This window comes from Strix aluco, chromosome 12 (assembly GCF_031877795.1).
Source record: "Strix aluco isolate bStrAlu1 chromosome 12, bStrAlu1.hap1, whole genome shotgun sequence".
Taxonomy (NCBI): Eukaryota; Metazoa; Chordata; class Aves; order Strigiformes; family Strigidae; genus Strix; species Strix aluco.
Genome location: NC_133942.1, coordinates 6,217,413 through 6,243,608, shown reverse-complemented (window position 1 = coordinate 6,243,608; position 26,196 = coordinate 6,217,413). Strand labels below are relative to the sequence as shown.

At 51.2% G+C, this 26,196-nt stretch overlaps 1 protein-coding gene across 2 annotated transcripts in view; it reads right to left on the bottom strand.

Moving 5' to 3' along the window:
- Positions 1–26,196, bottom strand: part of LINGO1 (leucine rich repeat and Ig domain containing 1) — a 167,862-nt gene that overhangs the window by 54,472 nt on the left and 87,194 nt on the right. For both annotated transcript variants that reach the window (XM_074837475.1, XM_074837474.1), the window contains exons 4-5: positions 17,703–17,873; positions 11,824–11,909 (exon numbers count right to left, since the gene is read on the bottom strand). The gene's annotated coding sequence lies outside the window, so the exon portion shown is untranslated. The remainder of the gene's footprint in view (positions 1–11,823; positions 11,910–17,702; positions 17,874–26,196) is intronic.

The following is a 26,196-nucleotide window of genomic DNA, read 5'->3' as shown; positions in this document are numbered from 1 at the left end:
CTGGAGCAGGTTATTCTTATTTTAAACTACCAGTGCATTTAAAAGCAAGTGACATTTCGGGGGGGATGGGATGGGAGATGGCTGGTGCCCTCTGCCTCTCTCCAGCCGGCCCTGGGAAGTTTTGCAGCTCCGCTGCTGCTGTGCCACGTCCCCACAGCCCCATCAGCTGCTCTGCCCGCGCCAATGAGAGGCGAGGGGTGGCGGCGAGCTCACGATCAAAGCTCAGGAGACCTGTTTCCATGTCTTTCTAACCGAGGAGAAATGAGAGAAAGTAAAGAGAGGATAAAGGAAAGGTGTGAAAACCTCTGATGAAAATTGCTCGGTGCATTGAGGTTTCACGATTCATATTGTCTGCTCCAGTACCCAGGTCCTGCTCATGGAGCGGAGTCCTTGGTAATGAGCAATTTGCAGATATTGAACAAAGACACAGTGCCTTATCCAGAGGACGGTCCCTGATGGTGAATGATCATGGAGCAGTGCTGCTGGAGGGCAGAGCCGTCCACATCCACCTGCCTGACAAAAGCACCCTCCAGCCTGCTGTAAGTCAGGGCGGCCGCTTACCTTCACAGCCACACTGCTGCAGCTCTCAGCCACGCAGCCTCAGCCCAGATTTCCAAAGGAGATGCAACACTGACTTTTAAGGGAGAAGTGGGGGGGGAAATACAATAGCAAAGGCTCACCCACAGCATCTGTGAACGTATCTGTGGACCTGGGTCCAAGCAGTTGTGCACAGACCAGGCTTGACACATGCACTGCCCCCTCTGTGCCACACAGAGCACATCTCCTACCCAACACAGTAGCAGAGAAAAGCCAAATGTCCCTAAAATGGAGGGTCCAGCTCAACAGAAGGGAGTATCCAGGCAAGATCAGCCCTGCCAAGGAATAGGTGAAGGTTCACTGAAGAGGAGGAAAGGAAACACGGGTCCCTACACACTCCTCTTCTCTCCCTGCATCACATCTCTAAGGACTTGCAGCGCAGGCCTGGCTCCATGGCCATCACCCTGGCTAAGGCAGTCTGGTCCCTGGATTGAGCACGCAAACCTCCACTGCCCCCACTTTGTCTCAGGTACCATCTCCAGGTCCCTGCCATTTCCAGCCACTCCCAGTGGCCCTGCAACACGCCCATGGAGGGACAGGCAGAGATGCTCTTTACAGCCTCTAAATAATGAAGCTGAAGACACCAGGTGCCAGACACCTCCAGGGCACTCTGGTACGTGTGTGTCCATGTGTACACACATGTGTCTACTGAACAGAAAAAGATCAGTAACATGACCAAGTGCTGTTCCAGGGTCCCCCCGTGAGGCCAGAGCTGCCTGCCTGCTCCTGCAGTGGGCTCAGCTGGGCAGGCAGGGGTCTGCTTCATCTCACACTGAGAAGGCAGAAGCACCAGAGAGCCGCTCCTCCAGCTGGGAGAAGAGCCTAGCAGGGCTGTGGTTTGCAACCTGGGAGCTGCAGAGCCCACAAGGAGCTACAATTCAGTGGGAGACATGATTCACAGCAGGGCGAGCTGTGGGCTCCCAGGGGCCGGGGGTGAAGGCAGCCCCAGAGGCTGCGGTAGGGGCTCAGGACAGCTGCGGTACAGAGAGATGTAGCGCCTACCGCAGCAGCCCATGCATTAGCTCGCTGTGGTCTGCTATGACACAAAACGTTGTTAGCTGTGGCATTGTATTTTGACTGAAGCAGACAAGCAGGAGAATGAAAATGGATCCTTTTATATAAGCTCCCGCACATGCTGTAACAGCTCTTGACATCTTTCCCCAGCTCTGCTCCTTGCTGGTGCTCGGGTGTGCAGGGTGGGGGGTGAGCGGGGATTGCACCAGGCAGGAGGAAAGGAGGCTGCAAACCACTCATGGCCTTAAAAACATTGGTTTGGGCAGGGGGGTAGCACCCCACGGTGAGACAGGCAGTGCATCATGTTCCCAAGCAGGGCACAACACGAAGCCTGATGGCATGGTTTAGACCTGGTGCTAGGCAGGCCAGCAACCAGAGCTGTGGGGTATGGATGCCATAGGGCACCCCAGCACAAAGGGGCAAGGCTGGAGGCAGGTGGAGCTTAAACTTGAGCTCATTTATCTGGATAATCCTAGGCAGGGGCAGCACCAGCAAGACCTGGTGACTTCAGTACATAACGAGGCCAGGGCTGCCGTGAGTTTGGGCCCAAGGAAGTCACGTATGGGGGGCTGCTGCATCGGGATTCACCATAGAATCACAGAATTGTCTAGGTTGGAAAAGACCTAGAAGATCATCCAGTCCAACCATTGACCTAACACTGACAGTTCCCAACTACACCAGATCCCTAAGCGCTAAGTCAATGCCTGGGGAAAGGTCTGAGTGAAGAGGAGACAGCTGAGATGCAGAGCAGGAGGAATGAAAGAGCACAACTAGCTGTGGTAAAAGCCAAGGCTGTGAAAGCACGTTACCATTTGTGCAATAATTATTATTACAATTATTTTTTCCATAATTTTGACAATTCAGTAAGAATCAACTTAACAGAAGAAAACATTTTCTGTTAAATGCTGTGAATCTAAAATGTAGAGAAGCGCAATAACATTTCACTTTACATCTGGGCATTTCTAAGGATTTACGCCGCTCTTTAAAATAAAAGTCAAAGAACTTTCCAACCAAAGTTTTCTTTCTAAAGTAAAATGACAATCACTTCATAGAGAAAACAGCACAATGAAACCCTGGGACATTTTGGGGTTTTTGCTGTTTTTCTGCCCCAATCAAACAATTCAGCGAAGCAAAGGCTTGTCTGCAAACTCTTCCAGTGCTGCTAAGGGTGCACTCTTCTCAACAGCAACCACCAGAAGAAGAACAAGCAGCAGCTTCTGCAGTAGTTTGGCCAGCAGGACTAGGGATGTGACTGACCCCCTTACTCGGTGCTGTTGAGGCCACACCTCGAATACTGTGTTCAGTTTTAGGGCCCTCACTACAAGACAGACATTGAGGTGCTGGACCATGTCCAGAGAAGGGCACCAAAGCTGGTGCAGGGTCTGGAGCACAAGTCTTATGAGGAGAAGCTGAGGGAAGTGGGGGTGTTTAGCCTGGAGAAAAGGAGGCTCAGGGGAGACCTTATTGCTCTCCACTTGAAAGTAGGTTGTAGCGAGGTGGGCGTCCATGTCTTCTCCCAAGTAACAAGCGATAGGACATGAGAAAATGGCCTCAAGTTGCACCAGGAAGGTTTAGATTGGATATTAGGAAATATTTCAGCAGAAGGGTTGTCAAATATTGGAACAGGCTGCCCAGAGAAGTGGTGGAGTCACCATCCCTGGGGGTATTTAAAAGACTTGTAGATGTGGCACTGAGGGACATGGTCAGTGGTGGACTTGGCAGTGCTAGGTTAATGGTTGGACTCTATGATCATAAAGGTCTTTTCCAACCAAAATGATCCTATGATTCTGCAATATCTTATCTTGATCTGCTGAGACCAGCCGGTATCACCAGAGCTACTGAAAGCTTCAGCACATGGGTGCAGCCAGGGTACCGCTCCTCCTTTCCCATCCTCCCAGAGAACCAGCAGAGGCAATAAATACCCATAATGAAATGGCTTTAAAGAACAAAGAGTATATAAGGACAACATCGGAATGAATCAAAAAAGTATATAAAAATAACAGAAAAGCATTGCAATTAGCTAAACTGTTAAATGAATAAAAAGGTATTAAATAAAGTTTCCTGAATGTCAAGTTGACACAGTTTTTTTATGTTCAGGAAAGGAAATGAGTCCCTTGAGTAAATCTCCTTGCTCCAGGGCTAGGCATTAAAGGCTTTCTGGAGGATGTCGCTGGCTGAAGTCCCTTTGATCTGGGCTGCTGGGTGCAGCACACATCTCCCAGCCAACACGGCCCCGGCTGCCCTCCTCCTGCATCCTCACCACGGGGGATGGCTCAAACAGGGCTGTCCAAAGCAGGAGCTCTGTGCTGGTTCGGATGCACGGGGAGGGGAGAGCTGAGCAATTGCCTCTCCAACACCTCCCAAATGCCACCACTGGGCCTCTTTTCATCAGGGTGCCTTTTCATCCCTGGCTTGCCATCTCCCCGAGTAGGACAAAACAGCAGGGCTGCTATCTGTCACATCTCCACCTTCACCTCTCCCGCAGGCACCAGCAACAATTTTCCCTCTCTGGGGAAAGCAGCTTTGTTTAGCAGCATGTTACCTGTCAGCAAAGGCTCTTCCCTCAGCACCTCCTGAAGCAAGTGAAACCTTTCTTTTTGGGGAGGAGGGGAGATGCTCCCTCCTGCAGCAAACACTGCCAGCCCCACTCCCTGGCATGATAGCGAGCACCTCGGTGGCTTCACAGTGGGAATCCCGAGAGGTGGCCTGGCTCCCTCGCTCCCTAGACCTACAGAGCAACCATCCAGCTGCTCAGAAGCACCGTGCAGGCCAATGACATTATTTCATGCCTGCAAGGTCATTTATGGGAGATTACTATGGATACAGAGACATGTATATATCCATATATATATGTATTTCTGGATTTCTCCTGTGCTTTGTATATATATATATAACCCAGAAACTTAACCAGTGAGATACCGACAAACCCATCAAATGAAGCAATTTGTCTCAGACAATTGCCTGAGCTGCCTCCGATGTCACTGTCTTGCCACTGACAATAAGAGGCTCTTAAGTGTCCTGAAATTGTACTGCGAGTTCCCCGATGCTCTCACCCCCGCCTTCGCTCATCTCCCTCGAGCTCCTTCCCGTGTTTCTCCAGCAAAACGCTCTTACGCAAATAAACATGCAGGGAGCCACAAAAGGCATTTTGTCTAGGATTTCAATACAACCACGTATTTCTCATTCAAATATTCAGCCGTATCCTTCAGAGATCAAAAGCATAGCACTGAAATGAGGCGAGGCACGAACATCCCAAGCCAATAGCTCCAACTTCCCTTTTATTCCTGTCCTGGCTGAGGGAGCAGACAGAGGAATCTGTCACCCCCACCACAGTGGCTACCAGGTGTCAGAGCCAGGGCACCTGTACACACAGGTACAGCTCTGTCACATCACCCATCTCTCCTCCATCTCTGCACAAAGCCCTGCACAGCCATAGATTACAATAATGGCCATTAAAGCCTTTATCAGTGATGTCTGTGCAAAAGGCAGGGGATCTGGGTGCTATGAGGTCTCCAGAGAGGTGCAAACTAGGACTGGCACATCCTGGACTGACTGGAGAAAGTTCCCTGCTACCAGAAACCTGGAGCAGAGTCTGGCCCAAGGAAGGGTCTCCACATCCTGCACCAGCACCTAGAGAAGCCATGACTCACTGCACAGGGAGGAAGAAGGTGCAGTCATGCTGCTTCCCTGGTGCACAGCCTCCTCCAGCATGGCCAGAGCATCGCTAACACCACTGCCACCTTCCCCCAGGGGAGCTGTACAAAGAGGGAAGGATGCGTGGGTGAAGTGCACCCTGTCCAAAACACGTGCACAAGCTTCTCCTGCACTCCACCTTCCAGCCAGAGACCATCTGCCAGCCTGAACAGTACAGGTTTGTTTACAGGGACTGGCTCCCCTGCCCAGCAACCTCCACGGCTGAGCTTTTTAGCCCTCCTTCCACCTCAAACAGCCCTTTCCCCCATGAGGACCTACTTGATGGGACAACAGGGCTGAGCTCTGGCAGCTGTCGTGCTCCTTTCCCCACCTTGGTGAGGAAGGTGTTCAGCAGGAGTCATGGGGTTTGGCACGTTTACTGTATAATATATGAACTCGTACCAGTTTTATAAGCCCCTCCTGGCTCAAATCACATTGTAATTCTGAACAGCCTTAAACTCATTTAAATCCTAATAAAAACACCACCCTGCATTTGCATTTGCTGCTTGCTGGTCCCTGCGGCTGCTGTGACAGCGGTTCCTGAGGAATTGATAATGCTCAGGACACTGCATACCGGAAACCATCCCTCACAGGTGGGGTCAGGACATGCACTTCATAGGACAATTAAAAAAATAGATGCAGGAAATGGACCTCCAGACTGATTCAGGATGATGCATGGAGCAGTTGGGTGACAAAGCTTTCACAGCAATGTAGGAGAGCAACAGCACTGGTGCTGAAACCTCAGTGTCCCACATCCTCTGGGATCCCAGAGAAGGATCAGGTCAGGTACGCAGCTCTGACAGAACAAGGCACCTGCAGACAGCACTGTGAGGGGTTTTTAAAAGAGGACAGGGAATGACTAATGAAGTGCCAGCAAATAAAAAGCACTGTGGATGCTTTGGGAAGTTTGTACATGAATGGCACAGGCACCCTGGGGGCAGGTGGGGACAGACGCAAGAACTTGCCCCGGTTTCCCCTGTTGCCTGGTGTGCTGGTGAAAAGGGGGATCTGCTGTTACAGCCTGGAGGAACGTCACGCTGCGGGGAAGGTGCTGTGACTGCATCTCACAGTGCATCCTCCACCCCCGGGCCACCACAATGAAGCACCAGTCCTGCCCTTCCCTCCTGAACAGACAAGTGGGGTTTGCTCTGGTTGTGTTGGAGGAGACAGTGAAGGGCTGGGTGACAGGGACCCTGAGAAACCCAGCTCCCATCAGCAAGGCCATACAGATCTCCCACCTCACCCCAGGCACAGCGGGAGCTGTGCTGACCCAGGTCCTACCCATGCCCAAGATTACTCTCCACAGCTCTGCAGCTCCACCACTCCCTACAGCATCCATGTGCTCCTCCACAGCCTCTTGCCTCTTTCCTCCATGTCCAGGTCTGCTCCATTCCCAGCACTCCACCCCACTTCGCCCTCCTCGACACTTGCCCAGCACTTTATGCCTCGCTGTACTTGGCGATGACATTAATAGGCTCCCCTGAAACAGTGAGATTATGAGCTATACCCTTCCAGCAATAGAAATACTAATTATTACTGAGATAAATAGGAATATCAATGATGAAAGTCAATATTATTGCCTTCTTTGTTCCTGTTTGTTTTATTTGTAGATGAAAAGACCACTCAGCCCGTCTCCCCAGGATGTGGCCCAGGAGCTGGAACAGCTCCTCTTGGCAGGCTCATCCAGAGCCATGCTCTGATAAGAAATCATACTGCACACATGCTTGCAAAGGGCGCTCTAAATCAGCAGCTCTCAAAAGCAGGCATTGTCTTTGATTGATTCATAAAACTGGAGCTGCCTCCGTTCCCCACTCCAGTACCAGGCAAGGGAGGATTTAGGGGAGGGGGAAGGTGTAACGTGGGTGGAAGTGATTAATTGTGGAACATGGCACAGCACTGGGAATGCTCCACAGCTTGGCTGGTTTTGATGCTCACACCACTCTCCTCACCCAGCACTTTAGCCACCAAGACGGGAACAGAGGACCCCTCCCAGGCTCTGACACTGATTCTCAGACTGACCTTGGGCAAGTCCCACAGCACTGCTGCGGCCAGGCAAGCACTTACAACAGCTACATTGCCTTATTCAGCAAGTCTGCTCCCTCTGTGTATTCTGAGTCAGAGCTGCTGATTTCAGTGACAAGAGACCTCTTTTATAAGCCCTATTAGCCTCGCAGAGCTAACACAGCTAAGAGCGAGTGAATGGGATGCTAATTTTGGATCACAGCTAACAGCGTCAGGAGAGCGCTTCCTGCAGCAGCCCCTCTCCGCAGGCAAGCGGATGCGGTCCCCACCGCCGGCGAGAGGCAGGACACAGCAAGCAGGGAGCACAGGCCTAAAGCACAAGGGATGTTTTTTCTTGTTCCTTGTACAGCCTAGTATGTTGCTAAATTGCCTCCATTCCCTTCCAAGTCCTCAGTCCATCACCAGCAAATATTCATGGGAACAAATCAACCCGCTGATCCCCAACTCACCCATCTCCAAGTATCAATACAGTCATCGCCTCCCTCTAATGCATACAAACCAGCCCAGCCTCTCTCCCTGCTAACGAGGACAAACACTCCAGCTGCCTCTCTCCAAATGCAATGAAACCAGGAGAACTAGAAGCCTTGCAGGAGTAATTATGCCAGTTTTTAAAAAGAAACCAGCCAGTCCTGAATATTTCATGGAAGGTAATTTTTTTTAAAGCTTTTTTAAAGCCTCTCCCCCTGCTTTGTGCATGTCAGGGTGCAATTAAGCAGAAAGTATCAGCGCATAAACCCGAAGAAACAAACTGCCACACACACCCAGCTCCTGCTCTCGCTCGTTCCTGCTTCTTCCCTGCGTTTAACATTAATGTGACATCCCAAGCTGTGTGTGCACGATACTATCTCCCACTCCGAGACGGGGAAGAGCTGTTCTACTGCTAGAAAACCTCAAGTGCCTCTCAGCCTTGCTAACACAGTGCCCAGACTCCTGAAACAAATAGTCCCCTGTGGTCCCTGCCAAGGCTCACAGGCACTGCAAAGCCCTAAGCATCAGGCACCCCGCAAGAAATCCCACCACTGCAAAGCTCTCCAGAGCTGCTGGACTGTGGTGGTGGCATCCAGGTTTGCACCAAGGCCCAGCAGCTGCATGCATGGTGCCATCCTTGGGCTGCGCAGCCTGGCTCCCTGCCTAGCTTATTAGCATTTTGCACAATTAGTATTTATTTTTGCAAATGTGCTACCAAAAAAAAAAAATTAAACAACAAAAATCTCTTTACATCGGTAGCTTTGCTGGCCCTTGGAGCAAGACACTTAGAAACAAATCTGGTTTAATCTAGAGAGACAGGTGGGAGCCAGATAAGGTGTAAAAAAGTAATTCAGGGCTTTTCTTGGCCCTGCTGGGGTGAAGGAGCAGACCTCCCGAAACAGCACCTAGCAAAACAGGCTACAGACACCTCTCCCTCTGTTGCATTCCTTCCCTCCAGCCTTGCTCTCTCTCTCAGCTCATTTCAGCCACCCTGTTTAAGGGTTTAAGACAAGTGTCCCCAGTGTCTCGGCCGTCCCATGCAACTTTCTTGAGGACAGCCCCAACACTGCTGCTACTCCTACATGACAGCCCCCCTTCTGGGGGCACCAGCTGGTCCCCTGTGGTGGTTTGACCTTGGCTAAATGCCAGGTACCCACCAAGTCGCTATATCACTTCCCCCCCTTTCCCCTTTTTTTCTCAATAGGGCAAAGAAGGGAAAGAAAATAAGATAGGAAAACAAAACAACCCTTGTGGGTAAAACAACAGCAGTTTTAATATAAGCTGGGGACAGCATGGGGTGGCAGGGGTTCCCAGGCAGGGTCTTCTGCTGCATGAGCAGCTGGGATCTGTTGCATTGATTTTTCCTTACTGTGAGCTAGGAGATTGTTCAGCAAAATGAAGTTATCAGGGGAGGTAATGTTTTCCACCTGACAACTTGTATTGCTCCTTCTCAAACAAGTGCAGACATGCACACTGCAGCACCTTCTGGTAAATGAGCTGCCATCCCTTTCCTCCTCTCACCAGACCAGCTCCTGCCATGCCAGGTGCCACTACTCAGCCCCTTCCTGTTTCTCATCCTTCCTGCACCCCCAGGTCACCCACATCCTCCTCCCTGTTCCTGGTCACACTCACAAGGGGTTTCTGGCCCACTGCAGCATGAGATGAGGAGCCTGCAGCACCCCTGTTCATTTATAGGCCTTTGACATAACCCTGACGCTGAAAACTGGCTTTTGAAAAGTGAAAATCCAAAACACTCCTGTGACACAGGGGCTTGGGGTAAAGCCTGACCTATTGCAACTTTGTGACTGAATCACCAGAGCTAGCAACACCAGAGAGGAGAGGAAGGATTTTTTGGGAGCATTTATGGCACTGCATTCAAAGAGGAAGAGAAACATCCCTCAGAAACCACATAGGTTCAAAGATTTGCTCAGTTTAAACACTAAAAATTCATGCATTAAAAATCCACTCAGGTTCAGCCCTGCCTCAGAACTAAATAAAACCTCTGACCACATCATCCAGCCCCAAGGTTCACTGTCTCCTTGGGGAGAGGGCTTACATGTCTGCTGGAGGCTCAGGCTGAGATGCCCCCTCCCAGCACCAGGCCCTGCTTTGCTCCAGGCTTTTGGGCTGGGCAAGGGGCTGTGCACTGCCCCTGGGGTGTTCAGGACCCAAGATGTGGCTGTGCCCATCATCACGCTACATAGTGCTGGGCTGCCCTGGTCCTCCACGAGGTTAGTGGAGAGACCAGGCTGAGAAAGACTACACCCCCCTCCATTATCCCAATTTCCCAGAAAATAACTTTTTTTTCTTTTCTCAGAGGAAAAAAGCATAAGGAAAAACAAACCCACCTCATTTTCTAAATACTGTTCTTAGGAAAAATCTTCAACTTTTGCAAATGGCACTCTGGAAGAAAATACCCAAATCTAAACCAAAACCAGATGGCTCTCAGTGCTCGTTTTTTCAGGGAGGACTTTAACCAGCACGATCATTTCCCGGCAGAATTTTGTTTTGATAGAAGATCGCTAAGAATAAATGCATTTCAGGGCTTGCTGCTGAGAAGGTGTTTTGTCAGAAAACCGCTATTTCAATGGTCCCTCCACTTGCTCTGTCGGCCCTGACACAGTGGGAACTCCTTTGACCAAGCATCCTTTGCACACAGCTTTTCCCAGGGCCCAACTTGCAAGGAGCACCTGCAGGAGCAGGGAGGGACAGGTGCCTGGGTCCATTCCTGTGTACCATAAAAACGGGAAACAGCAACAAGCAGCTAGAAATCCCTCTGCAAAGCTGGAAATACCTCTCCACCAGCCCCTCACACAGGAACGGGAGGCAAGGTGAGGACAGGTCCCTTTTTTGCATGCATCAGGTTGAGCCTATGCAGCCTGCTCTTTGCTTTGAGCAAAGAACATAATGTAAAGGGGAAATTAGATATGTGTGTGCATGTGTCAGTGTGAAAGCCAGTTCTGCCTCAACTGTTTTGATCCCCTCTCCTCTGAACCAGGCATGGGACACTGTCTCCTGGGCAGTTCCAGGTGAGCCCCTGCACTCTGCCTGAAGCAGAGGTGTCCCTCCCGGAGGCACCACTCCTGTGGAGCAGAGATCACAGCACACCCTGACATCTCATACCACTTTGGACAACATCAATTCAAACAATTCCCCCCTCAGCTCTGGCATAAAAAGGATGCTTGAATCATCCTAATTTTTTTTTTTCATTAGGAAACTGAATTCTGCTCTTCACAGAGAGATCCCTTTTTTCTCTCTTGAGGACTGACATCCTGGGAAATTGCCTCAGCCCAGTCAGCTCTGATGTTTGCCGTCTCACACGTTGCCTGCATCAAACTGACAGTTCACAGATTTCAGCTGAGGATTTGTACGTACAGTACAAGCTGAAACCAGCTCCCATCTTTTAACTGTCCCGGCGAGAGTGCTGGAAGAGGCTGAGTTGGTGGAGAGCGCGCGGGCGCCATGCAACGGTAATAGAGACATCTCAGAAAACATTGTCTTTTGAGGACCCTCTTGCCTGCCCTCTCCTGGAAGATGAAACTATTTCTGCCCAGCATCCCCCAGGCTGCAGCAATCGGCTGCCCACATTGGTTCACTCCATGCAGGCAGCGTTTGCCCCTCACCGATGTAATATGAGTTGGAGCAAATCCACCTGCCTAAGCAGAGCCCTACAGCCCCACGACAAAGCCCTCCTTTCCCAAGTGCCATCAGTCAAATATTCAGTTTTGGATGCCTTCCCCTCATCCCACCCTGGCAAAACCCTCCCTTGTGCAGGCAGGATGGATTGAACATCCCTTACCTGTTCCAGACACAGAGGCAGCGCCTGCCCCAGATCCCAGTTGAAAGCTGCATTGCCTTGCACCCCAGGAGGGCTGGGTAGCAGCCCTGGACTACGGGGGGCTGGGGGGAGGCATTTCTACCACACATATGGCAGCAGAAACAAGTCCAGTCCTGCACTCAGCAGGACAGAGGCATGTGAGTGTCATATGCTCAGCAATACAACAGTGCCCGAGCTCGTGTGCCACCTACCCAGGTCAGATGAAGGCAGGATGCTGGGGGATCGGATGCCAGGGGCGCGCTGGGCTTTGGCCTCTCCTCTGCTTTCCACTCATGCACTGTGGGTGAAACAATATCGCAATTAGAGCTTTAAACCTGGCATTTGAGAAGCAAGCAGGAGAGAAATCAAAAAGCTGTGTATGGCTTTTCCCCTCTCCCTCCCAAATCAGAGCTCAGCTGAGCTTAATCTTCATCTGAGTTGATATTTAAAAAGCTATAAATCAGGCTGCAACAGACAGAAAAACACAGCTACCAAAATTTAGTAGACCTGCTGCTGAAAGGCCCAAAATGAACTGCTTAATAGAAGCCATTTTCCCATGGAAATAGAGCAGGCCTGTACTTAGTAGAGCATTGATCTGCTGACAGCTACCGGGACAGATTTGGGCCAGAGCACTTGGGAATCATTTGCAGTGATCTCTCAAGAAACACATGCATGCAAAAGCCTTCTGAAAAACACTGTTGTAAAACAGTGCTGTAGCTGTCTACAAGACCAGATAGCACTCACTGGCCAGCATGGGCTCACACCGCCCTCAGTAAAGCCTCCCCAGGCAGGCCTTGCTCTTGGCTGCATCTCTGTACCCCAATCCTTGGTGGCTTCAGGTTGTGCAGATCAATAAAATGCTTCACACAGGACAGGAATTGCAACACACCACGAAAACCCAGAGCTGCAAAAGGGTCTCACAGCTCAGGACCCCAGCGATGAGGCATGAGGTTCTGGCTGAGGGACACTGTATCCCATGGACCTGTGGTGTTTGGGGGTCCTCCCACAGACGTACTGGAATTTGGAAATGCTGTGTTACAACCAGAGTCAGCCCAAAACACTGTCTAGAGCAAAGCACCATCACCCCTCTCCGGGGACAACAGGTTAGGCCCTGGCAGATGCCAGGAGCTCCAGTCCAGCCAAGGAGTGCACAGGGACAGTGGCCCTGTCCCACCCTGCCCTCACAGAATCATCTCAGTTGGAAAAGACCTTGAAGAACCTCCAGTCCAACCATGAACCTCACACTGACCATTCCCAACTCCACCAGATCCCTCAGCGCTGGGTCAGCCCGACTCTTCAACCCCTCCAGGGATGGGGACTCCACCCCTGCCCTGGGCAGCCCACTCCAATGCCTAACAACCTGTTCTGTAAAGAAATACTTCCTAATATCCAGTCTAACCCTGCCCTGGCGCAGCTTGAGGCCATTCCCTCTTGCCCTATAGCTTGTTCCTTGGTTCAAGAGACTCATCCCCCCTCTCTGCACCCTCCTTTCAGGGAGTTGTAGAGGGCGATGAGGTCTCCCCTCAGCCTCCTCTTCTCCAGACTAAACCTCCCCCGCAGCCTCACCCTGTGCTGCCATCCTGACAGGCAGGGGATGCTCCCTAAACCCAGCTGGGACAGCTGACCTCTCGGCCTGCCCCATCCCACAGCTGCCCCACACACGGGAGGCAGCACAGCAGCAGCAGCCAGCACCAGAGTGCCCAGATCAACCACAGCCCAGCCTCGCTCACCTCCCTGCTGCTGCCACGGCCAGGGTACATGCTGGAGATGGGACAGCACAGGTACCACGGCTGTGACTCTCCTGTCACAGTGGCAAGAGGAGTGTTCCACATTCACCTTTTCTCCTGCTAGAAACCATTTTCCATCACAACTTTCACTGTTTTGGGGGACAAAGTCAAACAGGGGAATGTATTCCTCCTTTTTTGAAATAGAACCATTATTTCTGTGTCCTGAGTAGCTCCACAAGCAGGGGGGCACAGAGGAGCCTCAGGAGACAGGAACGCTGCTGGAGGGGCTCCAGTCCCACTGCAGGACTCTGCCTGCCCTTCCCTGCCCAGGGACACAGCACAGGGCTGGCCAGGAGCCTATCACCTGCCGCTAGCTTTTCCAAAGCAGTTATCATCCGAGATAACCCAAGGACACCCAAGGAAAACAAAAACATTTCATTTCCAGAGGTGTTGAGTGCCCTTGGCACTTACTGGCTTCAAAGCCGGGTGCTCACTGCCCCCAGCCCTTGGCTAATTCTCACCATCACACAGTCTCCACGCCAGCAGCAGAGAAACAGATGACTTGAAAGACAGGTTGGGCAGAGAGGGCGCGGGCAAGGGGGGATTCAGCGCCTTCTCTTCTGCCCAGCCACCTCAGCCAGCCCCCTTATGCACACAGACTGCATCTATAATACCAATTAATGGTTCATTGTTTGTTGTGGGGGTTTTTATTCCCATCACTGACTACACCTCCTTATGAACTCATACACCTAACAGATTTTACAATGATCCCAAAAGCTACGAATATAAACCTTCCATGTAAAAACTAGGAGCAAACCAATACCTCTGCTTTAGGGGAACACAACCTGCCCAACCATGTCTCAAAGGACATCTAAGGGCCTAACATTGCTCAAGAGCCTGCAGAAACCATTGAAAAATGGGAAACAACTTATTTGGTTTATTTATTTAATTTTGCTTTCACACATCACTTATTTTAAAAGACTAAAAACATGTTTATGAATTTAACATATTTAAATGGCTCAAAATCTGTTTAGCTAGGAAGGAAAACAACTCTCCCACCCCAAACTTCTTGTGGGCTCGGACCTGCTTTTCAATCTTCCACCCACAGCAAATATTTCAAATCCCTTTTTAAGCTGAAAGCCTGCTTGTAGGGACAGATCGGGGAGAGGACCTGTGTGGGGGGCTGTTCCACCACTCTCCTCCGTCATTGCCCCAAGCACCCCTTACCCAGAGAGGGTCAGGGACACCTGAGCAGAGAGGTCAACTGAGAGAGAGGGGACAATAAAGGCATCTGTGTGTGGGGAGAGCATCCAGGGAGGATAGAAAAAATGATAGAAAAAAGCCTTCCTTCCTCCTCCATCAGCAGCTTTCCACAAGGAGGATCAATGCAGCCCACTGTAACTGCACCGTTGTTCCATTTTTAATTAATGAAAGAAAAAACTAATCATTGAATTAAACTTCTCATTACTCCAGCTGAATACCCACTAAGTAAATTTAATTACTGTACGAATTGGGTTTCTCCCTGCCTGTTTCATTAGCTACTGATAAAGATGAAGGGGGGAGGGGGAGAGAGGGAGAGATAAAAAGAGAAAGAGACTGGAAGATGGGAATACTAAATGCAAAAAAAGAGGTAAATGATTCAGCATGTTTCAGGGGCTTCCAGTAAGTGCCTGAGGAAAGACCCTTCCACCCCTCCCAAACCAGGCTGGAGGGATTCCCTATAGGATAAACACCTCCTGCCCAAGGGCAACCACCACCTTCCAGGCCACATCATATGTAGGAACATAGAGCCCCCCAAGCTCTGCCTCCGAACGTCCCAGAGGCAGGTCCCTGTGCCATGCCCCCAGCAGCTGAGCTGCGCTCTGGCACAGGCACACTGCAAGGACCTCTTGGGCACAGAGGCCACGGGGACAAGGTCCCCCCTCCCCAGCACCACCACTCACACACCCTGGGTCCACAGCCACCTGCAAAACAGCAGACAGAGCCTTGAGGACAACTGGCTCCCCTCCAAATAAGGGCAGACACTGATTTCAGATCTGCAACAACCCTTGATCCCTTCTGATATCACATAGCTCTGAAGAGCCAATTTTTGGCTCTGCAACAAAGGCAGAAACCCTGTAACACTTCAGCAGGAAGCTAGTGTTGACAAAATATGGGGAGCACATGAAAATGGATATCAAACACCTGCTGTCCCACCACATACCAAGACACCTGACAAGCACTCTTTATATTTTAAGCCTTTCTGCTGGAGCAGGAGTCCTGCACACCCAGGCTGCTGGGAGCCAGGGACACGCCAGCAGCACGCTCCTCCTAGGAAACCGGCGGAGGATGCATTCCTGCAGCCCCCCCGCACTGCTGCACAGATTTTGTTTATGGCACGATTTTGGGTCTCCTACTCACCCACTACGATTCAACCCTCCATTCCTCCTTCCTGACGAAGGGCATGAGCCATTGCAGGGCAGGTACAGCCCCACGCCAGGGAGGAGTCTGGCAGCCCCCATCAAGCACAGCAATCTCCCTTCCAGCACATGCCTCCACATCCAGCAGTTCTGCTATGTGACTGTTGATAAGGTCACATTTGGGATAAACTGGGGTGGAGAGAGTGTAGTAAATGCAAAGTGCAGCCTCCTCTAATTAGGTAGCTTCAGCTTTCAGCTGAGTGCATGGTGGAAGGGCTACCTGTGTGCTCAAAGTGATGGGATTTGGCAAGTATGGTCAGACTGCCTCCCCTTCTGGTCACTAAGGGGCCAAGAGAGGCCCATGCAGGCTGCTTCTTCAGCCCCATGGGTAGGGTCTTGTTCACCACGAGGCCCTGTCCCCTCTGCCTTGCATTGGCAGCTTGTGGCCCTCACAATGCCCAACTGCTGATCTTCTGTGAGTTGTGGTGCTGCTGGGAGATGGGGTTCTCCCTCATTCCTGTGATTTTGCTACATCTTCTGACCCCAAATCACGCTCACATGTTTGAACCCATCCCTCATGCTTGGGCCACACAAACCAACCACACCGTTCTCCTTTCCCCACTGCTTCCCCAGTCCTTTCCTGCTCTCCTACCTCCCCAGACCAGCAGGCTCCTTGCCCAGAGGGGTTTCTCCTGTGCAGGACAAGCCCAGCTGCAAAAACCTTCCAGGCAGACCAGAAGATTCCTTCAGTGTCACATTTATCCCCCCCTCCTCCCCCCACTACCCCCAGTACTGGACTTTCTCAAACACCAGGCGGGAAAAGTATTGAAATAACAGGCAGAGATGCTGATCTGCAGGGAGCGAACGGGGCTGGGTGAGACCTGCCCTGCATCCGTGGCACCCAGCAGCTGCCAGCACAGGTCTGGGCACCAGTGCCAGTGGCCACCACCACAGCCTCAGGGCTCCACTGCCTCCCTGGGAGGATGCTGGCTCCCAGGTGGGTTCAGCACAGCATTCTCTCCTCTCAGGCACAAGCTTTCTGCCATAGCTAAAATTAGCTCCCACAGAGTCTCTCCTGCCATCCCTGAAGTCATTGGTACAACATGTTCTGCCACCACAGGCTCTTCCCAAGCTCTCACTCAAAAAACCCCAATGATGCGTAGTACGTGCCTCGCAGCTCCGACTCCCTCGCACGCACAAAGCAAATAACCCCGCAGGTTTTGCAGCCACCACCTCCCGCTCTTTGCTCTAAGGGCAAGGCCCCCTCCTCCTCCTCCCTGCCAGAGCTGCCCCAAGTCCCTTACGCTGCCCACCAGCCCAGCAACCCTGGCGTAACACCCATTCCTTCAGCTTTCAACCCCAACAGCAACATATTCTGAGGAACCGGGCTGGGAAAACCAGGGGGTGGGGTGTGGGTGGTTTTTGCTTGGTTTTTGTTTTGGTGGCCAAATTGAGAAAAGAAAGTAATTCAGGTTGACTGCAGGATTTTTTTCCTTTGCCAGATTTTAAAACCCCAATAATAATCTGGGGCTGAATGAAACATTTTGTTTGGTCTGAAGTGAAGCTTTAATTTTGTTTGCAGGTGGCTTCCCCCCCACCACTGAAAAAAAAAAAACCTAGAAAAAATTCAAACTGAAATGTCATCTCGAAACAGATGGCTGAAAGGTTTCATTTTGAAAATGTCAAAATGAAACTTTTCAGTGTTTCACTTTTTTTTCCCAGCCAAAACCACTTGCTAAATACAACCTGAATTCGTGAGCTGTTTCTGTTGACTGAAACCTGAATTATTCGGTGCATAAACTGTTCACTCAAAGCCTTTTTTTGCAGGCCTGTGTACGCACCCCACGCTGTGCAGCCTGCTGCAGCGGGGAGATGCACGTGGAGCAAACAGGAAAGCAAACCGTGCAGCACGTCCTTCTCCAGAGAAGTGGCACAGGGAAGGAAAGCAGAAGCCCAGGGACTTACCGTGGCAGCAGACCTCTGCAGTTTCGTTTCGAGTGCTGAAGGGGCTTCCTGTGCAGCGGAGGAAGAGGGGGGTGCTGCGGCCCCAGGCGGGAAGGACAGGGTGGTCCTGCCTGTCTCATGGGACCCAACACAGAGCAGCCGGGCACCTCGCTCAGCCCTGGACGTGCAGCCCTGCAAGACAGGAGGATGGGGAGAGCTTGAGAAGGTGCTGAAGGGAGAAACATCCCACTTGGGCGGAAAAGGAGGGAGGTGTTGGGGTCTGAGGCCAAGCAGAGTTAAGGGATTAGGGCAAGGTGGTGGCAGCGAGCAGCTCTGGAGCACTGGCTGGCTGGTGTCAGGTCTGTTCCCTGACTCCACTTTGTCCCCCACACAATGGTTTTCATCTCCTCTTGCCCTGCTCTCGAGGTGAACTTGCCCATCTGCTTGCTAGCACAGGGCTTTCCATCCCAGTTGGTCACACAAGAGATAAGGAGGCCTCCTGAAGTATCACACCAAGCTGAGGGACCTGCCCCACTGGAGACCACCTCCAGAAGGGGTTGCTCACTCCCTCCCACCCATGGCCATCGATCATTGCAACTGGCCCACACCACGGCAGCACTGGCAGACAGTCAGAGGAAGGCTTGGCCCACCTGACCTCTCTTGCCCAAGGAGGGATGATGTTCATCCCAGAGCTGGGCAAAATCAGATCCCAGGGTGAGGTCTAACCACCAGCTGGGAACCAGCTCATGACTGATCAAATCTGACAGCAAACTCCCATGTCCTGAGGCCACGGGAGGATGGTCCTCTGTGCTAGTCCCTGCCACTGCCTTGTGCCAGGACCAGAGCCAGCTGACTCTCCCCCTGCACCCCAAGGCCTGTCCCCCAGATGGGGGTCTAGGTGACACTGCAATGCTCGAGGGCAACAGGCCCATTGAACCACACACACAAGGCTCACACTTTCAGCAATCAGGAATCAGGTTTTGATTGCAAAGTTCACAGACAAGCAAAGTCTGGCAGCCCCAAATTCTGCCTTGAATTCAGAGCCTCGCACAGGAAGGGAATGGAAATATTTTAAATTTGCTTTAAATTTGTTATTGCTCCCCAAAGAGCTGCAGGATTCCCAAGGTGCACAGGCAGTGTACAGCAGGAAGAAGCTAAACAGGCCAGGTTCAGGAGGGTGTTCTCAAAAGAAAACACCCCAAAACTTTAATCCAACCCAAAGTCATGGTTATAAAAATTTGGTTTATGTTCCACAAGAAGCCAGGTAAGGAAATCACATGCCACAAAATCCTATGAAAAAAAGAGCTGATGCCTAAACCCCAAATCCACAAGCCAGGTACAGAGTTCAGGTTAGAAACTTTGGTTCATTTTCTTTTCCCTTTTGCCTCTGGCTCAGTGGCACTGAGATACTGCAGGAGCATTATCCTTCCAGCACGAGCACGCACCACAAAATGCCAAGGCTGGTGTCAGAAAACCTGTTTTTGAGAGATCACTAGCCCGATTGCTAGATGAAAGAGGATTAGATGAAGCTTAGACTAAGCATCTCAACAGTATCAACCCATAAGATGATGCTCAGCCGTTGCTACTGCTAAGGTAACAGAGACAGATTTATCTGCTAAAAGAGAGAAATCTTACTTCAGAGAGCCCTCCTCGGCATGAAAAGGGGTATTTGCTGGGTCCTCAGTAGGAGGCTATGTGTCTGCAGGGGCAAGGCAGACCTGGCTGCCCGCAGGCAGGAGTCTGCTGGATGGAGTCACATGGAATAAGAGGCAGACTTGCTCCAAACTCAAACCTCCTCCCAAGTTCAGGGGGTGGCAATCGGAAATTAAGCCCATCTGTTCCTAAAACATTGTGCTAGCGGAGAGGTGAGGAGGCTGAAAATCTGAGCTCTAAAAAAAATCCAAAGCACTAGATAGACAGAGCCAGTGAGCTGTCCATCAGGGAAGGGATGCTGCGTCTCAGGCTCACTACTGCAATGACTTTGGAGATCTCAGTCCAGACTGCTATTAAATCTCCCGAGCAAGGGAGCTGCAGCAGCACATGGGTCCTCTGCATTAGCCCATCCTGGTAAGGATGAGATGAGGCAGCTGGAGCTCCCCAAACCTCACGGATGAGGTTTTCAGGCAAGGGAAGGGAAACTGAGGCAGGCACCAGTGGTGCAAGGGGCTGGCAGGCAGGTAGTGCCATGCCAGCTCTGGAGCTACCACAGCTAAACTCCCCAGCGAGCCACAGGGCTGCGGCAATCCCAGCCCTGGCAAACGTGCTTTGTCACGTGGAACGATGTTTCAGAAAAGAGTATTAAGTGATCAGTCAGCATTAAAAATGGCCAGTTTTGATGTGTTTAAAAGAAAATATCTCCCTTTTTCCTCCCTCTCTGAGCCCACTTTTCATTTTAAGAATCTCCTCATTTTTTTTTCTACCCCCAATCCAAACTCTGCTGTCAAGCCCAAACATTCACTTTGCATTTCTGCCACATTCATTCAAATCAATCATTCAGAACCAAACCAAACCTTCACATTTTCCCCTTCTCCCTTGAAGGAATGATGCTAAACCACTCAGCCAGCCTGGAAAACCATTTTTTTTCCCCAGTTCCTGCTAAAAGCCAGGACAGCAGGGTGTTGGCTGAGAACAGAGGCATGAGAAGTAGCAGCCAGGTGGGATTTGGAAGTGCTGCCTACAAAGCACCTCTTGGTGCCAGGACATTAAAAAAAAAAAAGCAATTTTTACACAGCCTTTATCCACAAGACACACAAATAATGAGGGAGCAGAATGAGATCAGATGTGGGGAGACAGAGGGAGATTTAGGAGCAGGTCCTGAGCACCACTCAGGTTACCTAGGCCCAGGCCAGCAAAGAAGTTGAGGTGGCTACAAGGAGGAACATCCAACATCAGAACTGAGGCAGGAGTACCTGGTCCCTCATGTTTGCAAGGAGTAGAAACTCAGATTTAGCAAAGAGTATTTATGAGTATTGAGGAAAAAAAGCCATGCCACAGGGAATAATGGGGCTTTCTTGTGGCTGGCAGCTGAACGGAATAAATCTATCCACTGGGCATAAATTGTTTAAGCAAAAAATCCCTCTCAACTTGAATATTTTGCAAGAAAAATAGCAACAAAAAAGGAAACAAAACTCTGAACCCTCATCATTTCTCTCCTCAAGGTCAGAGCTGTTATTCTCTTCTGTGAGGGAGAAAAAACACCTTTCACTAGTAAGTTTAGCCAAAAGAAATGAAACATTTGGGAAGTGAGAGCATTACTGCCTGGACTGGCCTGCCTGGCTGAATTAGACTAAATATCTCTATTTAACAGGGAGTTATCTTTCAAAAGCAAGTTGGGGGGAGGCTCGGTGATAGGGCAGAGGGGCAGTCTGGTACAAGTGAGGAGGAGTACGGTGCTTCAGTGACCGGCCTGGTGCCTGCTCGGATGGGGCAGGACCCCAGAACCATGCAGGGAGCCTTGCTGCATCTCTGACCCCAGGGGCAGGATCCTGCTGCTATTCCCAGCCTGCTCCTGCCCTCATCCCAAGTGCAGAGGTGGCAGAGTCACCAGCCCCTCCTGCCATCTCCAGGAGCAGACCTGGATGCGCCACTCATCAGGGATGGGGCAGAGGCACCCTGAGGTAAGGGAGACATCAGCCACTGGGGCTACAGCAGTCCAGGAGAGCAGCCTTGTGTCAGAGCAAAGGATCTAGAGTCTCCTCAGTTATTATGCAGAGGCTGTACTAAGGTTGCTGCTTTAGTGCACTGCAGGCACTAAATTAAGGGGACATTTACAACCCACAATGCAGAGAAGCAGCTGCTAAAGGTGGCCATGGTGAGTGACTTCACCTCTGGGTGAAAGGCTCCATGAAATCTCAGCCATGAGGGACCAAGATTGTAAAACAAGCCCTTCTTTCCACATACTGCCCTGCAGGGCAATGCTAGGACATCTCTGGGCACCTGGGGCAAGTAACAACCCACTCTGCTCAGTGCCAGATGGGGTCTCCGAGACCTGCACTGTTTGGAGGGGACACAAAGCCCACAGAGTACTGACATCTAGTCCAATTAGCAGAGTCCTAGTGACAAACTGCACCACCAACACCAGGACAACACTCAGCTGGAGCAAACCCAAGGGATCTGCTCCCCAGAAATGAAGCTCCCCCAGAACACGCCTTGCCCAGGCTCTGCACAGCACAGGCTGGCAAGGCAGCTGTCTGGAGCATCAAGCAGTTCCTGGTGGCAAAACAAGCCCTGGTGCCTGCTCAGCCTTTTTCACTGCCCTTGATAGGCAAGCTGGCTGCAGCTGCCAAAGAGGGGGTCACACAGGGTGGCTCCTCCTGGGAGCAGCCAGCACCGCTCCCTTCCTCCTCCCACACCCATGCCAAGCCCAGCTCACCAGGGATTTCCACCCAGCACTGCTCCTTCCTCCTCCTCCTTGCCCGGCAGGAACAGCCAAGTCTAGCACTGGCCAAAACCCAGCATGCCTGCACGGATGAACCAGCCATGCCCTGTGCTTCCCCTCTTCCCCAGTCCTGTGGCAGTGCCCAGCTCGTTTGCTGAGTGGCACCAGGACCTTTTCCTTGCAGGTGCAGGGATGTACCACGCTGTGCTCAGCGATGCAGAGAAGGAGGTGGCTCTTGGTGGGAGCTGGCATAGACCTATCCCAGCCCAAGGCACTGAGCCCAGAGGCAGTCACCTCCTGGAAGTGGCTAAGGGGAAGAGAAAGCGGAGGAAGACAAGGCGAGAGCAGAGATGAGGAGACACATGAGATGAGGAGAAAGGGATTAACTCTGCTCCAGCCAACACAAAAGCAGGAGGGTGTACTGAGCAGGGATCTCAAGGTTGCAGCATGCTGTGCCGACCAGCACACACATTAGATGTTGGCTTTCGTCAGTAACTCAGCGTGTTGGGTCACAAGTGCAACTGTGGAGGGGCTGCAGCTGAAAGGGGCATTTCTACCCAAGCAGAGGGAATGGCAGCAATGGGTGGGAGGACACCCCTGAACAGGACTGCAGTGCTGCAGGGTGCTGGGCACCGGAGAGACTGGACTACTCACTGGAAAGCCCAAATGGCATCATGCTCACATCCCTGAAGCTTGTAGATCCTTTTGAGAAAGTTAACTCCATGAATTAACACCCAAACCCCTCCAAACCCAGGGTGTTTCCTGCTTGTAGGAATTTACAGTCACTGTAACCACCTCCTGCAGTGCAAGACATTTGCTTGGAGGCACCATGGGTTAGATTTGAACACTCAGTCACTGGGACCAGCCCAGGGCAGTGTCCATGCTCCCTCAGACTGCTACACCCCATGCAGCTCCCTGGAGAGCAGGGTGCCAGCCACACCAGCCAGCCCTGTGGGAGCACCCTCACTCAAAGGATTGCTTCAGATGCCTCAGATAGGAAGAGACGGCTGCTCCTCTGCAGCTTCACGAAGACCTCTCCTGCCTGCCAGCAGAGCAGAGATCCTGCAGCTCCTGTGTCCTTGGGAACCACGTGCTTGAGCTCGCCCAGAGTTACTGCACTTGACAAAGGAATCAGCAGGGGATGATTTCTGGCTTCTGTTGCAGAGCAGGTCAGACCAGTGGGTCATGAATTGTCTCCTTTGGCGTTTACATGTGCAACAGGTGGAATTCAGAGGTCTTGAACTCCTCTGAAAGATCAGCCCTGAGCCTGGAGGGCTGCCCAGAGCAAGGGATCCTGCCATCTCAACCCAAAGCCTGTGCAACAGGCCCCCAGGTGAACATGTCACAGGGTGAGCATCCGATGAGCCACGGGAAAACCGAAGTCACAGCCAAGGCCAGTTACAGGAATAGAATTGGCTCAGAGTGAGCAAATGTAACTTTCCATCACTTTGCAACCAGCCATCCATCCTGCAGGCCAGCTGGCTCCCATGTCAGTGTGCCTCCCATCCATTTCAAGTGTCCTGATAACACCGACGCTTCACAAGACTAGCTCAAGAAGGTTTGGGAGAGTTATTATTCAAAGCCAGGTGGCTGGACTGGACCCAAATCTTAGGCAAGTGATTAAAATGATTGGCATTTTTTTGGAAAGAAAACTGCTGCACTGTACCTGCCATCCATCTTCAGAAAACTATTAACTGCACAATCACAAAACTGGACACACCTGTAAGGCTACACAAGCACTTGTAGACTGATGAAGCTCATCCTCACCTGCAGCCCTGGGACCAGCCACCCCTGCAGGCTCCAAAATGGGGTGCTTTGGCTAAGATGCTGCTCTTAAGCATCATATTACCACACCTGGGCAGCTCTCACTGCAGGATCAGGGATGGGATACTCAGTCATGGGGATGAGTGTTGAATTGCTGGTCTGCATGCCTCATTACTTGGATGAATTTCACCCCATGGGTTATTTGATGAGTCTATTCTGGCTGGGAACAGATTGTCACAAAACTGCCTTTGCTTAGGATCCAGAATCAGGTCCTATCCAGGCCCCTCTGCTCCTGTGGGACACAGTAACACTGCCAGCCAAAACCAAGGTATCATTCTTCTTTGACTACATATGCTAAAAGTCAAGTTTCTTTTCTTTCAGAGCAAAGGAAACTAAAGGCAGCAGCATTTCCAGGTGAGCAGAGCACAAGAGCAGCTACTAAATGACACCAACCAGATCCCAGCCTCTCCCCAGGGCGGTTCCCAGCCCCACCATCACCCCACTAGTGCTGTCCCCATGCTAGGCCGGGGGCTGTTTTACCAGGCAGGGCAGGAGCAGGGGATGCAGCTCCTAGGCACACTGGGGTCTTGGGCCAGATTTCCTGCATGCCAGGCTAGGACACCCCGCTCTGCTGGGTTCAGTGCCAGAACCCAAAACTCAGCTCTCAGTCCATTACAGATAAGGGAGTGAACATAAAGACAAGCCCTGTCTGTCTGAACCAGCACAGCCCCAACAGCCCACACCTACTTGCTTCAGTTTTGACCACATTGCCCCAAGGACTGGCAACTGAGGATTTAGACTGGGGATGTTGTGTGGCCTCAGGGTTGTTTTGCACATCCTTGCCCCTGGAGAGTACAATATCCAGGAATCTCTGGAGAACCAAGGGAGGTCATTCATTTTTGTCCTATATGTAACCAATCCGTGCCAACTGCTCAGCTGGGGCACCAGCATGGAAGCTGCCAAACTTGCTGCACTGAAAAGTTGAACAGTGCTTAGATGGAGATCCCAAACAGGGTAAAATCTGCATTTAATACCTATTATCCTAACATCTCCCCATCTGTCCACTTCCCTGACACGCCTGTAACTGCAGTGTGCCAGGGCTGCCTGATATCAGTTGCACTAATTTCATCATTCCCAACTTATTTAGAGCAATTAGGAGGCAATGAGCACACGCTGGGGGCCAGGATGCACTTGACTAGCATCCAAGGGTTACCATAGTATCACAGGAGACCTTCAGATGGAATTATCAGTCTGCAAAAAAACTTAAATAAAAAGGAAGGCAATCCCCAAAGGGAGGATAAGGTTGTTCTTAGTCCTATAGGTCCCTTTATAATTTGAAATCAGCTGACAGATATAAAGAGATGATATTCTTCATTTAATTAGTGAAGAGACAGAACCTCAGGTTGGAAGACAAAGATAGATGCTTTGGGCATCTGCCTGGAGAAATGATCAGGGGAGCAAGGCAGGGATTCCTGTGAGGTTGATTACCTAATCATACTTCAGGCAAGCAAGTTTTGCCATTGACTTTTGGGAGCAGAGGTAAAAAAAACTGAGCCATTTTGGAAATCCTAGGCAGAAAGGCAAAGCAAAAAGCAAGCTGCTTCTGCCTAGTCATTTCTGCTGGATGATAGGAGCACTACACAAAGCCAGTGCCACCAAGAAAGCTACCAAAAAAAAACCAGCCAGCCTGCAGCCTGGCTTACTAACGTCCCCATTTCATGCAAGGCAGGTAAAGTGCCAAAGGAGGGGACAGCTCCTCACTTCTGATTTAGCCACAAGCCCACACTCCTCCCGCACAGGCTCTTTAAATGCCTGCCTGCGTGAGAAAAGCAATGGCCTATTTTTTTCTGAGCAGCTCAGTACAGCCTCCACCTTGGAGCACAACGCACACAGGTCTTATTTAGGATGCTTCAGACACATCCGGAGGGACTTTGGGAACAGTCTGTGGAAAGAGAAGACTGAGTGGGCAACCTGAGTCACTTCATTGCTTACAGAAGTGTACACAAGCATCTTCCATTTGAGCAAAACTCAGCACAGCTCCCATTGACTCTGGGGACCAGAGGAAAGTGCATCTCCTCTAGCATACTCCACCGATGCAGAATAACTGCACACCACCTTTCTCATCCGGGCTTACCGAAAGAGGGATCATCCCCCGCAGCCATGATCCAAACCTCTGATCCTGGCAATTCTTCCACAGCACAGGAGGAGCCACGAGCTGCTCTAATCTGCTCTGATGGGTGAGGGCTGTGGAGGAGATTAGCTTCCTCCCAAAGAGGAAAAAGCAGAGCAAGAGATGTGAGGGGAGAGGTGCGTGCACATGCGTGTACATGCCCTGAAGAGATATTATTACAGCTGGCTGCAAAACTCAGCTCT